This window comes from Mustela lutreola, chromosome 7 (genome assembly GCF_030435805.1).
Source record: "Mustela lutreola isolate mMusLut2 chromosome 7, mMusLut2.pri, whole genome shotgun sequence".
Taxonomy (NCBI): Eukaryota; Metazoa; Chordata; class Mammalia; order Carnivora; family Mustelidae; genus Mustela; species Mustela lutreola.
The window spans coordinates 125373158-125391978 of NC_081296.1; the positions used below are offsets into that span (position 1 = coordinate 125373158).

Consider the following 18821-nt stretch of genomic DNA (forward strand, 5'->3'; position numbering starts at 1 on the left):
GGCTCCTAGTTCAATGGGGAGTCTGCTTGTGTCTCTCCCTCTTCCTCTACCCCCTACCCCGCTTGTGCGTGTGCTTTCTCTCTCTGACAAATAAATAAATCTTTAAAAAAATAATAAAAGGGCCAGTTGAGGGGCACCTGGGTGGGTCAGTTGGTTGAGCATCAGGCTCTTGGTTTCTCCTCAGGTCGTGATTGGGGGTTGTGGGATGGAATCACGTGTTGAGGCCTGCACTGGGCATGCAGTCCGCTTGTCCCCCTTCCTCTGCTCCCCACCCCCGCGCTCTCCCTTCTCTCTCTCACTCTATTTCAAATAAATACATAAATAAATAAATAAAATCTAAAAAAAAAATAAAAGTAAGGGCCAGTTGATAGTGATTATTTGATTTTTTTTTTTTTTCCTGCCATGTGCGGAGCCTGTCATGTGGAGCGGGAGAAAGACCTAGAATCATAAGGTCCCAGAGTATGTGATGTTCTAGATCCTGCTACTCAGCGTGTGGTCCATAGGTGGGCAGCACGGGCGACCCCTGAGCACTGCTTAGACACGGAGGGTCTCAGGCCTCCACATCCCCGGACCCCTGCCCGCCCTCTTCCGCAGGCTGCTCCGCAGACCCAGTTGCCATCATCTTCTCCCAGGTTTCTTTTGGGTCCAGTGGCTCCAGGTGCAGGAAGGCTGGTCACCCTAGAGGGTCCGTGAAGGTGTGGCTTCTCACGGGAGCAGCGGTTTGTCACTGCGCCGGCCGGTCGGTCGGTCCTCTGTGGCCTGGGTACCATGCCTGGAGTCTCAGCCGTCTAATTTTGGCTCTGCTTTTATTAACTTCTGAGGAGCTTGGGGCGCACTGCTTCCCGTGCCTGGATATCAGGCTGCTTATTGATAAAATGGGGTTCTAATCATTTCTCTTCACAGGCAGGTTATTGAGGCTTCATTATATAAATGCTTTTGAGAGCTGTTCTTAAATGTGTGATTTCCGGGCTTCAGTCACTAGGTACACTAGCGTATTTTTTTTTTTTATTTTTTATTTTAATGAGTGTGAAATCCTCTCCCTACTTCTATTCATTTAATGACTGCAGCATTGATGAGCAGATAGTGGCAAATGCCTATTAATGTTACTCACGGATTAGTGCGGGTTAAGAAACAAACCAGACATTGACCTTTCTTGGCTGTTTCTGAATTAGTCACACACTTCCCATTATTTGTGTATGTCAGCAGAATGACCTAAATAAAGTTAGGGTTGATCTCTCTGAGAATATGTTTTGGGTTTCTCCTTACAATAAAGTTAAAGGCAAGCTGATGTATGACTCGTGATCAAATAGAAAGACCTTTTCAACATAGCGCTTGCTCAACTGGGGAGTTATTATTGAACGTTGGTTTCTGGATGTGGTCAAATTCTCAGGTTTCTCAAGTGTTTCCTGGCCCGCTAAGGGCTGTCGTAGAAAGCAGTCTGCATTTGTCCCTGCCGTTTTCCATTGGTGGGGCAACTCGATCGCTTCAGTGGCCCTGTGTCTTACCTTACCACCTTAGAATTCCAGATGAGCCCAGGGCTTACTGGGGTTGGGTGTTTTCAGATCTTCGCCATTGTGCTGTGAGATGGCCTTCTGAGCTCGCCTCACTGATGATTTAATCAGCTGCTGTCCATGCTGCATAAAGCAGGTGGGTTCAGGGGCACTGTTTCATGAGCTGTGTAATTTTAGGTAACCTACAGATTAAAGCAAGTGAGCGAACAACACAGCATTCACAGCAACCACCAAACTCCCTTGGTCACACTGAGTCTCTGATCAAGTTTAGGCTGCAGAGATAAAATCAGACCACCACAAATTAGCCTGGCAGAGCCCACAGAGGGAGCTAAGTCCTGGATCATGCTTTTTTCCAGACCTTCACTCTTCCGCCTTAGATTCTGTTTCACTGCCCAGGATGGAGATCATCTTTGCCTTCTAGGATATATGAAGGCTTATTGAAGAAGAAAGTGCTTCATGACAAGTTCATGTCTGTTTGGAAGCTCCTGGGCTAAGTGGGGATTGGATCTAAGAGCTCAGGGTGCCAGGTCTCTAGATGGGCTCATTGGGATTGTGGAAATGGTAACTGTTGGTCCCATGGGCCATGATGGCTGCATGAGGGAATTTGGGCTGGTAATATTGTAAAGTGTCATCTTGCAAAATGTTCATACCAAGAAGAGCATGTCTCTCAAGCATTATGAAGCCACTCCTCAGAGATTTCCCCCAGACCTGGGGCTTTGAATTGGGGTGGGGAGTGGGGAGCATGGGTGGAGTGGAGACATGGCAGCTGGACCAAGTTGTCATGGACACTCCCAACACTGGCCTCACACTGAACTGTGGGTCTTTGCCCTGCTCTCTAATGTCCCTGAGAAGAGCACCAGTCTTCATCAACTGGGCCAGATCAAAGGACCAGTCCCTTATGAATTATTACCAGGACAGATCTTGGCAATAAATGCTGTCGTTTTGTTCTCACAACTTCTCATCAAGTTGGTAAAAGATGGCTCACTTCTGTCCCAAGTCTTGCCATTTACTTCCCATCTTCAGGTGCACAGGAATCGTAGCGTTTGGTGTTTGGACCTCTCCGTGGCATTGTAGCCATCCTGCAGACACCTGGGATCAGTTCTTGACATGTGGCTTGGAAAGTAAGGGAGCATAATGCCATAGATTTTAGTCTCCTGCGGGTTTGTGTCTCCTCAATGCACGTGAGTGGATTAGCAACAAACACAACCACTTGGCTGGTGTACTCCCTGATGGAGTGACCCAGTTAGAGGCTTAGCCCGGGGACAGGAGAAGCAAGGCTAGTTGGGGACTGTCAGGGAAGCTTCCCAGCTGGGGCTGGGGGCTCCTGCTATTCTAGTCAAGGGTACAAACAAGTGTCAGAGCCAGGGGGAAGGTCCCTGCTATTGCTTTAACCCCTGGGTCATTTCCTTTCTGGCCATGTAGATAAATAGAGTGGAGTAAGATGAAAATCCTATGGGCCTCGTATTGGAGCTTGTTCCCTCCATGGTGTCACCCGTGTCTTCGGGAAGCAGCCATTGTAAGTGGTCTTCCGGGTTTTCATCCGATTGCTCACCAAACTTGAGAAACGTCCAAACTCCGTAATGTATTAATATACCCAGCGTGACAGGAGTCATTACAGCACCCTCAGCAATGACCACGCAGACTTTCAGAGTGGTCATGACCTAGTGAAAGTCACACGCTTGTAACTAGCCAGGCTGGGACAGACGCCCAGCCCCGACTCCGTCTGTCCCACTATTGTCTCTCAGATGGTGAAGTGGCTCCATCTATAAAACGTGTGGTTGCTATGAATTACTGTTGTTGGTAAGGAGAATTGGAAACATTCTCATTTCTAGATTACCTTTCAAATATTCAAATTCATGCACCAGTAGCATATGGCCAGAACTTTTATTTTTTCACTCAGATGTCTTCCAATGTGCTTCATTGAATTCCAAATCCACATCAGGTTTGAATTTTGAAAATGCCAACTGTATACTAACTGAATGTGAGAAATGAAGAAAACTTTCATAAATGTTTTTTTTTTAAATAAATGGTGATTTATTTTTCTGCATTCAGATAAACCAGCTGTATGGATTTTTTTCCCATTTTGTTTCATTTGCATCTTGATAGTATCGAGGGAACAATATTGCTGATGTATTCTTAGCTGATTTTCTACAAGACTGTTCCACAACGGCACGTATCAAACATCCCAGGAAAATGGACCATGGCGTTCTTTTCCTGTCACCTCCGCTGGCCGGGAATGTGGACTTAGCTTTGGATGGATGGAGAAGAAGGCTTGGTTGTTCTCAGACAGCTGTGTCTGCTGTGTCTTCTGGGTCTGTCTAAAATTTTGGTCCAGTAATTATCTGACTCTGTTTTCTTCCCATTTGGAGTTGAGTTTCATTCGCAGGAGCTGTTCATGTTTGTGTCACTTAGCAGATAAGAGATTCTCAAGCACTTTAAAACTAATAAAGGAGGGCTTTTATCTGCTATCTTTTCCTCAGTTGCAGAGAAAATTAGTCTGAATGTGTGTGTTTTGCATGACCTCAGTCAGAGGCCCCTCACTGGAGAGAACATTAGCGTGGAAGCCAGAAAACCGCCCGAAAGAATCCAGGGATGGGGTCTTTCTTTCTTTCTTTCTTTTTTTTTTTTTTTCTTTTAAAGATTTTATTTATTTATTTGAGGGAGAGAGAGGGAATGACTGGAGTGGAGCACAGGGAGAGGGAGAAGCAGGCATCTTACTGAGCAGAGAGTCCAATGTGGGGGGGCTTGATCCCAGGACCTCGGGATCATGACCTGAGCTGAAGGCAGACACTTAACCTGCTGAGCCCACCCCGGGGGCCCCAGGGATGGGGTTCTAATAGTTTCATAAGGTTTGAGATGCCCGCTTGTGGAAACTTCCCCCAGCCCTACCATCAAACATAGGAAGATGTACCACAATGTGTGATTTAGGCATTGTATGTCTTCAAATCTAAGTCAACGTTTATTTTAAAGGAAAACCTTATTTGGCGTACCGCTAAGAAAAAATGCTGCCTAATATAATTAGATGCGCTCATTTCAGAGAGTTCAAATGTAGAAAAATGTGCATTTTAGAATTGTTGAAATGTAATTTAATTATGAGTTGAGCTGCAGTTGGGTTGTTGAGATAATGCTAAATTTTATAATTTTGTAGATGTAGATTTATTTCTAACATACAAAAAATCTAAAACACTCATGTGCCCATTACCCAACTTTGGCAGATCTGAACATTTCACCACATTTGCTTTAAATATTAAAAAAATCAAGAAAACATCATCGGGACGCCTGGGTGGCTCAGTGGATTAAGCCTCTGACTCTTGGTTTTGGCTCAGGTCACAATCTCAGGGTCATGAGATCGAGTACTGTCTTGGGCTTTGTGATAAGGGTAGAGGAGAGTCTCACCCCCGCTGCCCCTCCCCCTGCTCAATGCAAGCTCTCTTTCTCAAATAAATAAATAAATAAATAAAATCTTGGGGTACTTGTGTTCTCTCTCTCAGATAAATAAAATCTTTTTAAAAAATAAATAAAACCTCTTAAAAAATAAACAAGTAAAACATTGACAATACTGTCGCAGACCCCTGTGTGCCTCATGCTCTGATCTCAGGATGCCTCTCTGCCTTGTGACCCATGTAATCCCCATCTTGATTTGGTGCTTATCATTCCCATGCATGTTTGTAAACATGTTTGTATCCACAAATACATTTAACATTTTAAAAACACAGTTTGGGATACCTGGGTGGCTCAGTCAGTTAAGCGTCTGTCTGGCCTTGGCTCAATCACGATCCTAGGGTCCTGGGACCCAGCCCTGCATCAGGCTCCCTGCTCAGCGGGGAGTCTGCTTCTCCCTCTGCCTCTCCTGCTGCTTGTGCTCTCTTTCTCCCTGTCTCTCAAATAAATAAGTAAATCTTTTTTTAAAAAAGTTTTAAAAACTTCATTTTTCTTAAGTAGGGAGGATTAGGATAAAGCACATTGATGTAATTCATTGCATCCTTAGATTAAAAAAGGAAAACAATATATTTTATAGCTTTCCCAGTGACTCCCTTTGTATTAGTGGCTCATCCTGGCCACATGAGTTGGGCTCCGTGATTATCTTCCATACAGAGATAGAGCAAGTTCATGCACACTGAGGACGGCTAGCTGCTCTGTCCCCCACTGGAGAGGCTTCCCTGGTCAGTTTCTCCAGGACCTGACCCCTGTAACTCCCCAGCACCCGCACGAGGAATACTCCAGTCTGGCTGGCGTTCCCGCAGCTCCGTGGCAGGGTTCTTTGCTGCTTGGAATGCTTGCTTTCTGCAGAGTGGTGAAGTGGCTTAGGGGATCCACCCGGAGAAGCAATGTCTGTTTCAGAGCCACAGATAGATATTAGGGGGGCGCAGGGACCATTCCTTCCCGTGCCGCTTTGCAGCCCTGATTATGCCTAATGGGTGCACACCCACAAACTTATCCCTGATCTCTCAGGTCACTGTGAATTCCAGCCTTTAAGGTAAGATCTCGTCTTTGGTTTCCTCCCCAAAGGCCCATGCAACAGAGTACTGCAAAGCAGCGGCCTCTCCTTTTGAATGGTGGTGGTCCTATCATTGCCAGTCATACTGGATGCACCTTGACCCTGGGCCTTTTGAGCGCTTGCATTAAGAACTGGGTTGTCAGGTGAGTGATTCTCAGACACCTGCAGTCCACGTGTGGATTTGGTGCAAATATCACAGGGGTCCCTTATGCTCTTGTGCCGAATGCTTCCAAACACACGTCAGAGTCCCCCAGAGTAAGCGGAAAGGTGAGCCCTGCTCTGCATGAGATTCAGCCCATAAGTTAAATTCATGGTGGTAAAAGCAAAGCTAAATGATATAAAATTCCTTCCTTCTACAAGAGGCTGGGAACTCGGCTGCGCGGAGCCCGGGAGCCCGGTGCAATAAGGAAAAAAGGCCAAGCTAGCCCGCAAAAGTCTGTTTATGCGTTCTGCCTGGTTGAACCGCACATTTCCTCGGACGGGTTTTGCATTCTAAAAAAAAATAATAAAATTTAGAAGTAAAAATTCCCCTAAAACAAATTCTCGTATTGATTTGCCTAATAATCGGTTCACCAGAAATTCAATTCCATTTTGGGTGTTTTTGCATTCATCGCTAGTATCTCAAAAAAAATTATTGAATTTAAAATAATTTAAAATTTATTTTAATTAATGTTAAATTCATTAAAATAAATTAATAAAATTTATTTTAAAATGTCTATAAATTTAAAATTTAAAAATGAAAATTAAGCATAAACCTAAATTTAAAAACAAGCTGGGTGTGCCCCCAAAAAGGCTCTATTTATAAACCTCATCATGCCCAAGAGACGGCCAAAGAAGGAAAGGACATTCCCATGTCAAAGCACTCAAAAAGGTTTCAAATTATAGGCAAACTGCTCATTAGGTGACTGGCTTTAGGCTAATTGACCTGGAGTCAATGGCATCCAAAAGTTGACACTTTTGTGCTCAGGGACACTCTCTCAGGCCTGTATTCATCTTATTTCAGACCAAATTCTAATCAGCTCTCTTATTTGGTTTCCCAGCCCCTGGCATATTAGATGTGAATCAAACAGGGAGAGAAGGGGAGAGCCAGGGCATGGTGAGAAGGCCAGCTGATACCCTGACAGCCAGGAGCAGCGAGCAGAGGCCAGAGAGAATTAAAATGTAAATATAGGGATTAGCAAGTCACAGGAGTGTGGGGCCTTTTCCAGTGCGGGTGACCGCCTCCTCCCCCTCCTGCCCCGGCATCTCTGGCTTCTGTGAGTACCCCTGTATCATGCGTGTGATGCCCGTCACGTCACGACGGATATTCGTAACAGGCTAAACCACATGCTGTGTACTTTGCCCAATTCATTGTTTTGTCGTACAATCCAATTTAGAAATGGTTTCATGCAAAGGAACCAAATCATACCCTTGAATCGGAGCATCTGCTGGAAGGTACCTGGTTTCCACCTGCCCTGCACAAGAGGACTCCCCAGAAACTGCCCATAGGATGCCTTCTGTTTCAGGATACCCCCCCTCCTTTACCCCCTACCCGCCTCACCCCCAACCAAACTAGAACAATTCAGTGGTCGAGAAAAATTTCACTTCTAAGAAGTCCTCTTTTCCCAAAATACGTAGCATGACTGAATCCAGTTAATTCTTGATCGCCAGGGTAGTGTGGGTAGGAGGTTGTGATAGCCCAAATCCCGATGAAATCCACCTTCAGTCACCACGTGCCTCTAAGTCTGGAACAGCTTATTTCCTTAGGGTGGTGTATTCGTCTGGAGAAAGAGAACCAATGGTTCGTTTCTGTCTGTCTGTCCATCTGTCCTTCTATTTGTAAGTATTGTTACTCCAGTTACTTTAAGTCGTTTACAACCAACTGCATTCATGAGTACACCCAGAGGTAGTGTGGCACGTGGAGAAACCATTAGATCAGGTAATAGAAGATGGGATTCTGCCATTTTATGTGGGACCTTGGGCCAGTCACTGACTTTGGGAGCCTCTGTGCTCTCTAATGAGAGGTGAGGTGGGTGACACTTGCCCCACTAATTCATCGTATAATCTCATCATAGTCAAATGGGGTGACCTATGTGAAAATGCTTGCCCATTCCCAACAAATGTAGATACAGAAGTCCGAAGTATATGTAAGGAACACCTGTTTTCTTGCTGTGGCTCTGCTCCTTAAGTTTGTAAGCACTGCTCCTGGTAAGGTCCAAAGTAATCTCTATCTACCTTGCTAATACTCAAAAGTTAGCTAGCCTTGACCCTACCGTCATCTTGAGATGCTTTTTTTTTTTTTTTTTTAAGATTTTATTTATTTGACAGATCGCAAGTAGGCAGAGAGAGAAGGGGAAGCAGGCTCCCTGCTGAGCAGAGAGCCCGATGCGGGGCTCTATGTGGGGCTCCATCCCAGGACCCTGGGATCATGACCTGAGCCGAAGGCAGAGGCTTTAACCCACTGTCCCACCCAGGCGCCCCTTGAGATGCTTTTAAGAAGTGACATCGCTGTCACTACTAAGATGTATCTGTTTTCTGTTTTGCTATGCCCTGGGGATGGGTTGATTATTATTATCATAGTATGGAGCCAAGAATGATTCAGTTTGGAAAAGTGATAGGAAAATTTTGCTTATGTTTTGTAGGGTGATTTTGCCATAATCCCCACGAATAAAATAGTGGTTTCTTTAAAACATGCCAGTTCAGAGTCATGGATCTGCCCTTTTAAAGCCTACAATTGATTGTTTAGTGCGAAAATTGTATTCAAGTGAAGCGCATCAGCATGCAAATCTAAAGTGTGGCCATTTTCATCTAGATTGAATATTATTAACTAGCCCAAGGGATGGGATGTAATTAAGATTTTGAACAGCTTACTTTTGTCTACTGCCATGAGTAACCTCAGCATTTAGAGTGGCGTCCTGGATTGAATAATGGGAATGTGGCCCGATGTGCCAACATCTATACATTTTGCCTCTTAGGTATAATAAAAGAATATTTGACTTTTCGCCACGGGTCTAAACATTTGATGAAGACAGCGATTTGAACTTGAAGCAAAGAAGAGAATGTTCAGATTCCAGGAAAATCGCATTTCTTTCTGAATGATGGCAGATTTCCATCTTGTTAGTCATTCCCTCATTCTAATACCTTCTTCCATGGGCTTAGGAACAAAGACCAAGTGGGGACAGATGAAGCCCTTGTTGAGGGTTTATGCTTTTGCCTAATTAAAGCTGTTGGATTTACAACCTGCTAATGTAGCCTAGTTAGAAGGAAGGACAACTCTTAGCTTGGATCCACTTCAGAAACTTTGCAAGACCTCCCTCTGCCTTTCATGGGACTGCTAAGGCACATTTCTGGTAGCATCTTTATTCCGGTGCCATTCCGTGATAACTTCTTCTTGGGAGAGATAAGATGTTCACCTTTTTTTTTTTTTTTTTTAAACTGCCCTACCCACAGCATTTGTAAAGAAAGAAACAAAGTTGTCTATTTCTCCCAGGAGAAGTTAGTGAGAGGATCCATTGCATCCCTGTACTACCTTAAGCAGCTACCCAGCAGGCTAGGTTGGCACACAGCTCATTTCAGCCATCCGTATTTTCAGGTGTACCATATGTATTTAGTACATCATTTGATAATGCTAAAAAATATTAAAGCAGTGTGAGACGAAAGGAGAAAGAAGATGAATGTTAGCATTCCCCTGGGGTTCATGGGTGAAGGAATTAACACAGCGTGGCACTCTACCCTAGCTGTGTTTGTTTCCATGGCAACAGCTACGTACATGTTTCAGACTATCTACAGTGACACAGTTGCAGAAATAGTAGCTTGCAGGTTTCTGATATCGCATCAGTGGACAGGCAGCACGCACTATATTAAGTAAGTGTAAAAGAATTTAAAATATAGCTCTGATTCAGATGTATATTAGCTCAGCTGAGCCATGTGTCGGGGTTTTTGACATTCCCCTGCCTCACGACAGCAAAATCTGGGCAAAGTTGAAAGTTGCAAGATTCCAGTCAAACAATTGTCCTTGCTTGGGCAAATATCAAATGAAACAAATGTGAGTGAGTTACAAAGGTAAGAAAATGGCCTTGGCAGATGACATATTTAAGGTTATTGTCAGTGAAGCTAATTTTTTGGAGGGGGGCCGGTAGTGGTGGGTAAAGAATGAAAGCTTTGGTTGAAAATAGCTGAGTCTTAAAGCAGATCTGATGTGCAACAGAATCTGTAACTGATGCTGAGTTTATGGTAACTAAGGTCTTTGAATGTATCGTTGTAGAAATTGTTTTTATATAAAAATGATCAGGTGAGGAGCAGAGAGGTTGATTAGGTGTGCAGTTAAAGGGAATTTGGGGCTCCATTGTCTTTGCCGTATGCTTATGTAAATATCTCTCTTCTCGCGGGGATGACCCTGGTTTGTCTTTGACATTTGCTGCTACTTTTTGGTACCGTTTGCCGGTCTCTGTGTTTATATCCTGCCGCCACCTTGTAGCCTGATAAGACTTGAGTGTTGGTTAGAGAGCAACCCAGTAAAGATGATAGACTTTGTAAGTGTGTGACTTTGCAATCGGATCGTACGGTAATTTAGGAGAAGTGTTCAAATATGTATTTATTTATGTGTTAGACCTCTGCTTTTGAATACAGCCTAAGTATTAGGTTAATGGATTTCAATGTGCACGTTATGATTGCGGGAGCTTTCAAGTATGTTGTAGTTCAATTTATACTGAGTTTTTAATGTCAAAATATTTTTATTTATGCCCATTATTCAGTTTAAGCCACATTTACCTTATAGTTTTATTATTCATGTATCAGTGAAGAGACTGTAAAATGGCATGGTAATTTAAGCTAATCTATTCGTTTGAGGAGGATTCATTTTCTGACCATAGGTGGACTTTTACAAAAAGAGTAGCATGAGATATGCAACTCTTTTGGTATGTACGAGACTGTGTTTTACGTGCACAGGAAACTACGGCGCCTACTGCATGTTGCTCTTCGCAGTAATTATTTGATTAGATGTTAAGAGAACACCTATCGGAGGGGGGAGGGGCTTGGGCACTCTGCAGCTTCCGGAACACCTGGGTGTGTGGAGGGCTGGGACAGATTCTGAATTATAAATCAGGGACTTGAACCCTGGAATATTCAGCAGCCTGGTGGATAGATACTATTTGCCTTTCTAAATAGGGTGATCCAAAATGAAACTGATGTTGAAGCCTCCCGTTTATTGCCTGTCTGTAGTCTGAGCCATCCAGGGGCGGAGAGGGACATTTGTGTTTTCTCCCGAGAAATAACGTTTTGGTGGCTCATGCCCAGGGCAGCTCCCTCCTCAGAGGATGAGCCCCTCTTCCTAATGCCACACTCGTTTCTGGCCTGTTTTAGGGGCTGAGGGGAGGGCAGGTATGCAGACCCCCTCCCCATGCCCTCTGAATCCTGGTGGGCAGCTTCTCCGGTGACAGCTGCAGAAAGCCACCTGCCCCTGCCCCTCACCCCCACCCCCAGGAGGAGGAAGCAGATATGGTCGGTGTGAGGGTTTACATGATTTTCTGCTCTTACACTGGAGGGGCCCTGGAAACTTTGGGTTTATTACCATTGGGCTCTGAAACCAGAAATCAAAAAAGTGTCTATGCACTCCTTGGGATGCCTAACTCAACTTTTGTCTCTTTGGGAGCACTAGAGCAAGGCCTTCCAGCAGTTGAGATTTTTGGGTTTTCTTCTTTTTTATCATCTAGAAATATTATCCAGTATTAAGCAAAAAAAAAAAAAAAAAATCTCCCCCAAAACCTACACACACACACACATAAAACAAAAAAATTAAGGGAAAAAAAATATACAACAACAACAAACCCATCAGTCTATACCATGTTGTTTTAACTCTTTTTTTTTTTTCCTTAAGATTTTACTTATTTATTTGACAGACAGAGATCACAAGTAAGCAAAGAGGCAGGCCCGGGGTGGGGGAGCAGGCTCCCTGCTGAGCAGAGAGCCTGAAGCTGGGCTCAATCCCAGGACCCTGGGATCATGACCTGAGCCAAAGGCAGAGGCTTAACCCACTGAGCCACCCAGGCGCCCCTTAACTCTTTTTTAAGACTAGAAGAACACATGAACCTAGATGTAGAGCTCTAGGTGGAACCAGTCATTTGAATGTAAAATCCTGGCAGGGCTTGTAGGAAACTCAATTCCTTCCATTTGAAGGGCCAGAAAATTGATTTGGAAAAAAGAAATGTGAGGGATTCCCAAATAGTGGCAACACGGAACGAATAAGAGAAAGATGAAGGTACGGACTGATCTTATTACCAATCTTCAATGGTCGCAGAATTGCCAGGATACACTTCCTGCAGCGTAGCCCATTTGGAGTGTCCACGGCCCAGAACTTCTGAAGGTCCTTGGTGATCACGGGGTAAGAGCCAGTCCGTGGACTGGTGTCCAGGGCTTTGCCCATCAGTCCCTCTTCAGCTGCCTCGCTGTCCCGATCTTCTCTTCCTGAAGCATCTTATGGTGCTGCCCTAGGGGGCTAAATACCATGTGCTGGCCGTGTCAGGAAGTTTCTGGGCTTTTGCTCTGGCCACTGCCTCTGCCCCGATGCCTTTACGCCCATTTTTCCAGGTTTGATTTCAGTTCTTCCATAAAACCTAAAAGAGCTCTCCCTCTCGCCTTCAGTGGGATGACTTCCCCTTCCCGCAACAGTTTCTTTGTCTGCAATTGTAGCATTTAGTCCACAATATTAAGATGAGTCGTGTCTGTCCTTAACTGAGCTGTAAGTGTTTTAACGACAAGCCCGTGACGCGTAGACTTTTGTTGCTTTTACACAGTACTTCAGGCTGCAGCATCTTGAAAATCTCATAAAGGTATATGTTGTTGAATCCTCTCTGGGGCTCGTGTTCTCTGCTCAGAGACAGTCTGTGGGATACTGAGGCTCCTAGGGCTGTGTCTGTCACTGCACTAGGCATCTGGACCAATTCAGTCTCTTTTGCATGCTTCCAAACTTCTGGCTATTTGGCATCATCTAAATACAGAAACCCACTGAATGGCTGATTTTTTTCTTTCTTTCTTTTTTTTTCATATTTAGTGAATCATAAAATTTTACAGCAGAAGGAATCTTAGGGAGATGAACTCCTATTACAGAGGAGAGAATTGTGATTCTGAACTGTAAGGGACTTTTCCAAAGCCATATGGTTAGTTAGTGACCCAGGCATGTGGATCCAGCCGACAATCTCTCTACATGGTCCTGTCTACTGAACCTTTCTGGCTGTGGCCTTGGGTTTCACTTAAGACATCACCCAGCAGCTCATACTTTCTGCCCTGAGTTGGGATTGGCCTACTTTGTCTATTTAAACACCATCATCGAACAACAATCCTGTTACCCAGCCTTTGCAAAAGGTGATATCATTGGGATAGAATTAAAAACAAAAGTGGACTCGAGTTTAGCTCTGGGGCCCTGGGAGCAGTGCTAACAATTCATGAGCCATTGCCTTGCTGAGGACACAGCTGCTGCTGAACTCGGTTAAGTTCAGACCCTTAAAAAGAGTGGAAAAAAGAAAGCACATACTTTCCAGTGTCTGGGCACCACAGAGCCAGGCCAGCTGGGCACAGCACCGTGGCAAAAAGATCTCTTCAGTTTCAGAAATACGAGCCCCAAGCTTGCACACGGGGCCCGGGGGTGGGGTGTGGGGTGTGGGTGGGGGCGGGCAGGGAACGTGGCTGCAACTAGAGCTGATTGGCATTACACTCTGAGCTCCCTTCAGCCTGCAGTCCTGTCAGACCCCGCCCCTCCGGGAAGCCCAGGAGCAGCTAGAGAAAGAGCCAGCCCTCCAAGTTGACAGAAGGAGCAAGCTCTGTGTGTGTGTGTGTGTGTTTAAAGACCTGTGTCTGAGGTCGACAGGCTTTTTCAGAGGAACCCTAGGTTTTCTGTGTAAACGTGTACTTCCTCTTGTCCAGAGTTAGCCTGTTAAGGGAGTAAAGTGCAATTCAGGTTTCCAAGTTGGAAACCTGATTAATTTCTCTGCCAGTTACATATGGAAATAAATTAGTAAATGGTCCATCTGGGACTAAACTCCTGCAGAGATGATAAATTATCGCCATCGTATATGTCCGTGTTGCTGAAGACTGAGTTGTGCTTCCCAGGAGCTGCTGAAAGATAACAGGATGGTCTATCGTGGTCAGAGGAATAAAAAAAAAAAAAATTACGAGTGAAAAATTTACATTGAAGTGTTTCTGGGGAGAATGGTTTGGTGGATGCCAACTTTGCTGCTCTGGATGATTGTATCTGCAGAGATTTAAAAGGTGAGCCTCAAGGGCATAGGAAACATTCTGCTTTTATACTTTCAAAGGCCAATACAATAAGTATTAATTAGTACCCACATGTCTCAATGGGCAGGATAATTCTGTACCTTACAGTAACATTGCACTTTGTAATTGTCATAGCAACTTCTGGTCTTTTCTTTAAATTTCACTGAAGGTGGGGGGCAAGGCAGTGCCTCTAATTCTCCATCACAAAAGCACTGGGGTCTTGAGTGCAGGGGTCTCCCTGCAATAACTTCGATGGCGAAATGGCAGAGCTGGGGTGAGCAACTAGATATCATGGATTGTGAACCCTCCTTTGTTTCTGCCAGCGTCTCATATGACGTCAGAACATTTCAATATCCCAGTGTTCACCCAGCAGCATTGGGAACTAAAGCGTTGTATTTATGCCAGTTTTCTAGAGGCAAAAGCCATACCTTCTTGATCATGAAAAGTTTTTCTTTTCCTCTATTTAGAGATGTTGAGTGATGGTTTAACTTTTTTTTTTAAATGCCTTAATTTGTTTAAATTGAGGTGTCATTGACATGTAACATGGTGCTAGTTTCAGTTGTAAAACAGTGTTTGTGTTCGGTGTTTGTGTACATTTTACAGTGATCCCCACAATATGAGTCTACTTAGTATCCGTCGCCTTCCCTAGTTACAAAACTTTTTTTCTTCTGATGAGAACTTTTAAGGTCGGTTCTCTTAGCAACTTTCAAATGGGCAATAGGGGATTATAAACTATAATCACCATGCTGCGTACTACCTCCCCATGACTTGTTTATTTTATAACTGGAAGTCTGTACCTTTCGACCCTTTCTTTACCCTTTTCTTTACACCTTTCTTCCCTCTCCCCACACCTGGCTTAACTTTTTCCCTGTGATTAGGACACATACCACTATCCACATGAATTATTTTATAAAACTGAAACCACAAATGTCTTCAGGGGCTTCTGAGGTACGGTAACATTTTGCCCTCTTTGCAGAATGGCCTGAGGCTACTGTGACATCTAGATTCTTGTGCCTGCTTTAAAACTTTCTTTTGTTTCCTCCTCCTGGGCAGAGCTCGAGTGGTTAATTCTTGAAGCAGCAGAGGCGCACCCCTCTGGTTTAAAAAAAAAAAAAAAAAGTGCAGGGAAGCAAACTGGCTTTAGAAATCTTTGAGTCACCTGGTTTATCAGACACCAATTTCTAAACATAAGCGACGGATGCTGCGGGGTGGTCTTCACACGAGCAGGAGAAGCCGCAGGCCCGTGCCATCTACCTGTCTGAACTTGGAAGTCACCTTGTCTCACCCAGACCGCCTTCCCGTTTCTCACGTCTCGGCCAGACCCGGTTGCTCCATGCATCTGAACGGCCCCTCACGCTTCCTCGCCTCGGGGGCCTTTCCTTCTGTTTTTGGCCTGTTTCCACCTGTCAAAATCCTGTCGGGATCTCAAGGCCCATTATTGCTGTGGTGGTCTTGAGGCTTTCCCTTCCCTGCTCTCGCCGCCCCAGCCAGAAACAGATGTCTCCTCAGAAACCCTCTAGCTGTTGATTAAAGGAAATCACACTGTCTGTATTTGAGTTGCCTGCATATGTATCTTGTCTCCCATAGTGGATGATATGCTTCTTTTTCTTTGTTTAAAAGGTTTGCTTGTTTATTTATTTATTTATGTTAACATCTTAATTTTATTTATTTCCCAAGATTCATTGTTTATGCACCACACCCCGTGCTCCATGCAATACATGCCCTCCTTAATACCCACCACCAGGCTCACCCATCCCCCACCACATTCCCTCCAAAACCCTGAGCTTGTTTCTCAGAGTCCACAGTCTCTCATGGTTTGTCTCCCCCTCCGATTTCCCCCAACTTACTTTTCCTTTCCTTCTCTAATGTTATTCCTTATGCTCCACAAGTAAGTGAAACCATATGATGATTGACTCTCTCTGCTTGACTTATTTCACTCAGCATAATCTCCTCCAGTCCAGTCCATGTTGATACAAAAGTTGGGTATTCATCCTTTCTGATGGAGGCATCATACTCCATTGTATATATGGACCACATCTTCCTTATCCATTCGTCTTTTCAAGGGCATCTTGGCTCTTTCCATAGTTTGGCGATTGTGACCATTGCCGCTATGAACATTGGGGTACAGGTGGCCCTTTTTCTCACTACATCTCTGTCTTTGGGGTAAATACCCAGTAGTGCAATTGCAGGGTCATAGGGAAGCTCTATTTTTGATTTCTTAAGGAATCTCCACACTGCTTTCCAAAGTGGCTACACAAATTTGCATTCCCACCAACAGTGTAAGAGGGTTCCCGTTTGTCCACATCCTCTCCAACACTTGTTGTTTACTGTCTTGTTGATTTTGGCCAGTCTAACTGGTGTGAGGTGGTATCTTAATGTGGTTTTGATTTGAACCTCCCTGATGGTTAGTGATGGTGAACGTTTTTTCATGTGTCTATTAGCCATTTGTATGTCTTCTTTAAAGGTTTATTTATTTATTTGAGAGCGTATGCACACGCAGGCATAAGAGCAGGGGGAGGGGTGAACGGAGAGGGAGAAGCAGACCCCCTGCTGAGCACAGAACCCTGTGTGGGGCTTGATTTCATGACTCTGAGATCATGACCTGAGCCAATGTCAAGAGTCTTAATCTACCAGAGCACCCCGGTGCCCCAAGGACAATCCATTTCTTAAAGGCATAGATTTTTGTCATCCATTGTCTCTCTCTGACTCCTTCTCCCTCCTCAATCCTTAGTTGAATGCTTTGCCTGTATTTAAAGCTTAACACACAGTAGAGTCGGGTAGTTTTATTTGACAACGACTGAATAAATGTCTTTGAGTGGGTGGATAAATTAATAATCAAAGGCATATCAGAATTACTTGGAGGGCTTGTTAAAACAAATTGCGGGGCCCCACCTCCAAACATTCAGATTCAGTAGATCTTGGGTGGGAGCCAAGAATTTGTATTTCGAACAGACTCTCAGGTACATGTCTGCTGCTGTTCCAGGGACCATAGTTGGAGAATCACCGATCTAAGGAATTTATTTCCTGATGTTCCCTACACTGAAGTTCATAAGATAACATCATTCTTTTCATGAGAAAGTCTATTAATTTGGCTTCCTTGAGGCATAGGCTAAAAAAAAAATAGTCTTCTATCAGAAATTATATAGCAATCCATCTCCTGTACCAACTTTTCTATTTTGTAAGATTATTGGTTAACTGTGGGCCAGTAATCTGTAGCATAAGCATTTAATGAGCTTGAGTTTGATGGGATCTTTCCCCTCAGGAGCAGAGCCAGAGTAATTTTATTTGGTAGCAACAGAAGAGAGCATCATTGACTTTGGAGCCTGTGAACCTGGTCAACCCAGCGGATCAAGCCTGGTCCACTTGCTGGATCGCTGGCCTTGAATGTGGCCGGTGCTCGATGGTTTTCCTTTGTGTAGACAAGTGTTTCAGTGGCAGCTGGAGAGAAGTGAGAAGATCTCACTAGTGTCACAATGACCATTGTAGTAAAGTAAGCCAATCTCATGATATCTGTGGTGTGTATTTTCAAATTTCTAGGTCCTTTTATGCCCTGTGAGGCGGTTTTAAGAACGCTCTATCCGGAAAGACCCAGTGGTTCAATAGCTTCCCAAGAAATAAGAGATAACTGTTGCAATTGATTTTTTTTTTCCCCTGAAGTGTTGCATCTTTTAGAGTCAGGCCAGAGATGACATCCATTGTATTTGAGAGGGTCCTTTCTCTTCCTCTGCTCTAATCCTGACTTCCTTCTGCTCCTCTCCACCAGTCACTAGAAAGCATCATCTCCTAAGACCGGTGTTCGTGTGATGATGGAGGCCTATCTGTCCTTTCCGTGACTGGAGCAATGCTGACCTCGGTTTCCTGGACCCATTCCGACTCAGGTAATCAGGCTCTGCCTTCCCCTGCTCACCTACACCTCAGGGAGATTGCACTGAATAAATGAAATACCAAAGCTATATTTAAATGCAAATGCCAAATTGATTGTTTCTTCATCAATTGGTATCCTTTCCCAATCTTCCTAATGATTAATTTATGCAGCTGATCAGACTGACAATGTGGTCAATCCAATTTAGGCATTAAGATAATGAAAACATTCAATCACATCTTTATTTAAAATTTTGGTGTGCGTCCTAGACACACAAAGCAACAGGAACACTGCTGGGAATTTTCACCTAGAAACTGCCTTCTACCCGTAGTTCCTCTAAATCAGTTTCTTTCCCATAATAATCATGTTTTACTTGAATTCTATTAATTTTTCTAATCTTTACCTTTTAGTGGAATTCGTAATTATTACTCAGTATCTGTTATGTGTTCTTGGGGCACATGGCAGTAAAAAGAATATAAGACGTGGCTCTGTCCTTATAGAGTCACGGCTTCGCCAAAGATCCATGACTCAAGGAAATGGCAGATGGTGGTGTTCAGCGTAGGGCCAGGGCTGCGTACTAATTAATGGTAGCTCTCTGGTTCAGGGAATTGAGAGACTTTGAGGACTGGGATTGAAATAATTAGGGAAGAACTCATGGAAGGGGGGGGCCTCCAGGAGGCTTTTCTTCTTTTTTCCTGTGGAT

General features: G+C 44.2%; 1 protein-coding gene across 6 annotated transcripts in view; it reads left to right on the forward strand.

Annotated features, from left to right (window-relative positions):
• The window catches only part of FOXN3 (forkhead box N3), a 398912-nt gene that overhangs the window by 95465 nt on the left and 284626 nt on the right, over positions 1-18821 (forward strand). For 2 of the 6 annotated variants that reach the window (XM_059182534.1, XM_059182537.1), the window contains exon 2: positions 18020-18134. The gene's annotated coding sequence lies outside the window, so the exon portion shown is untranslated. The other 4 variants (XM_059182536.1, XM_059182538.1, XM_059182535.1 and 1 more) reach the window with 4 other exon arrangements.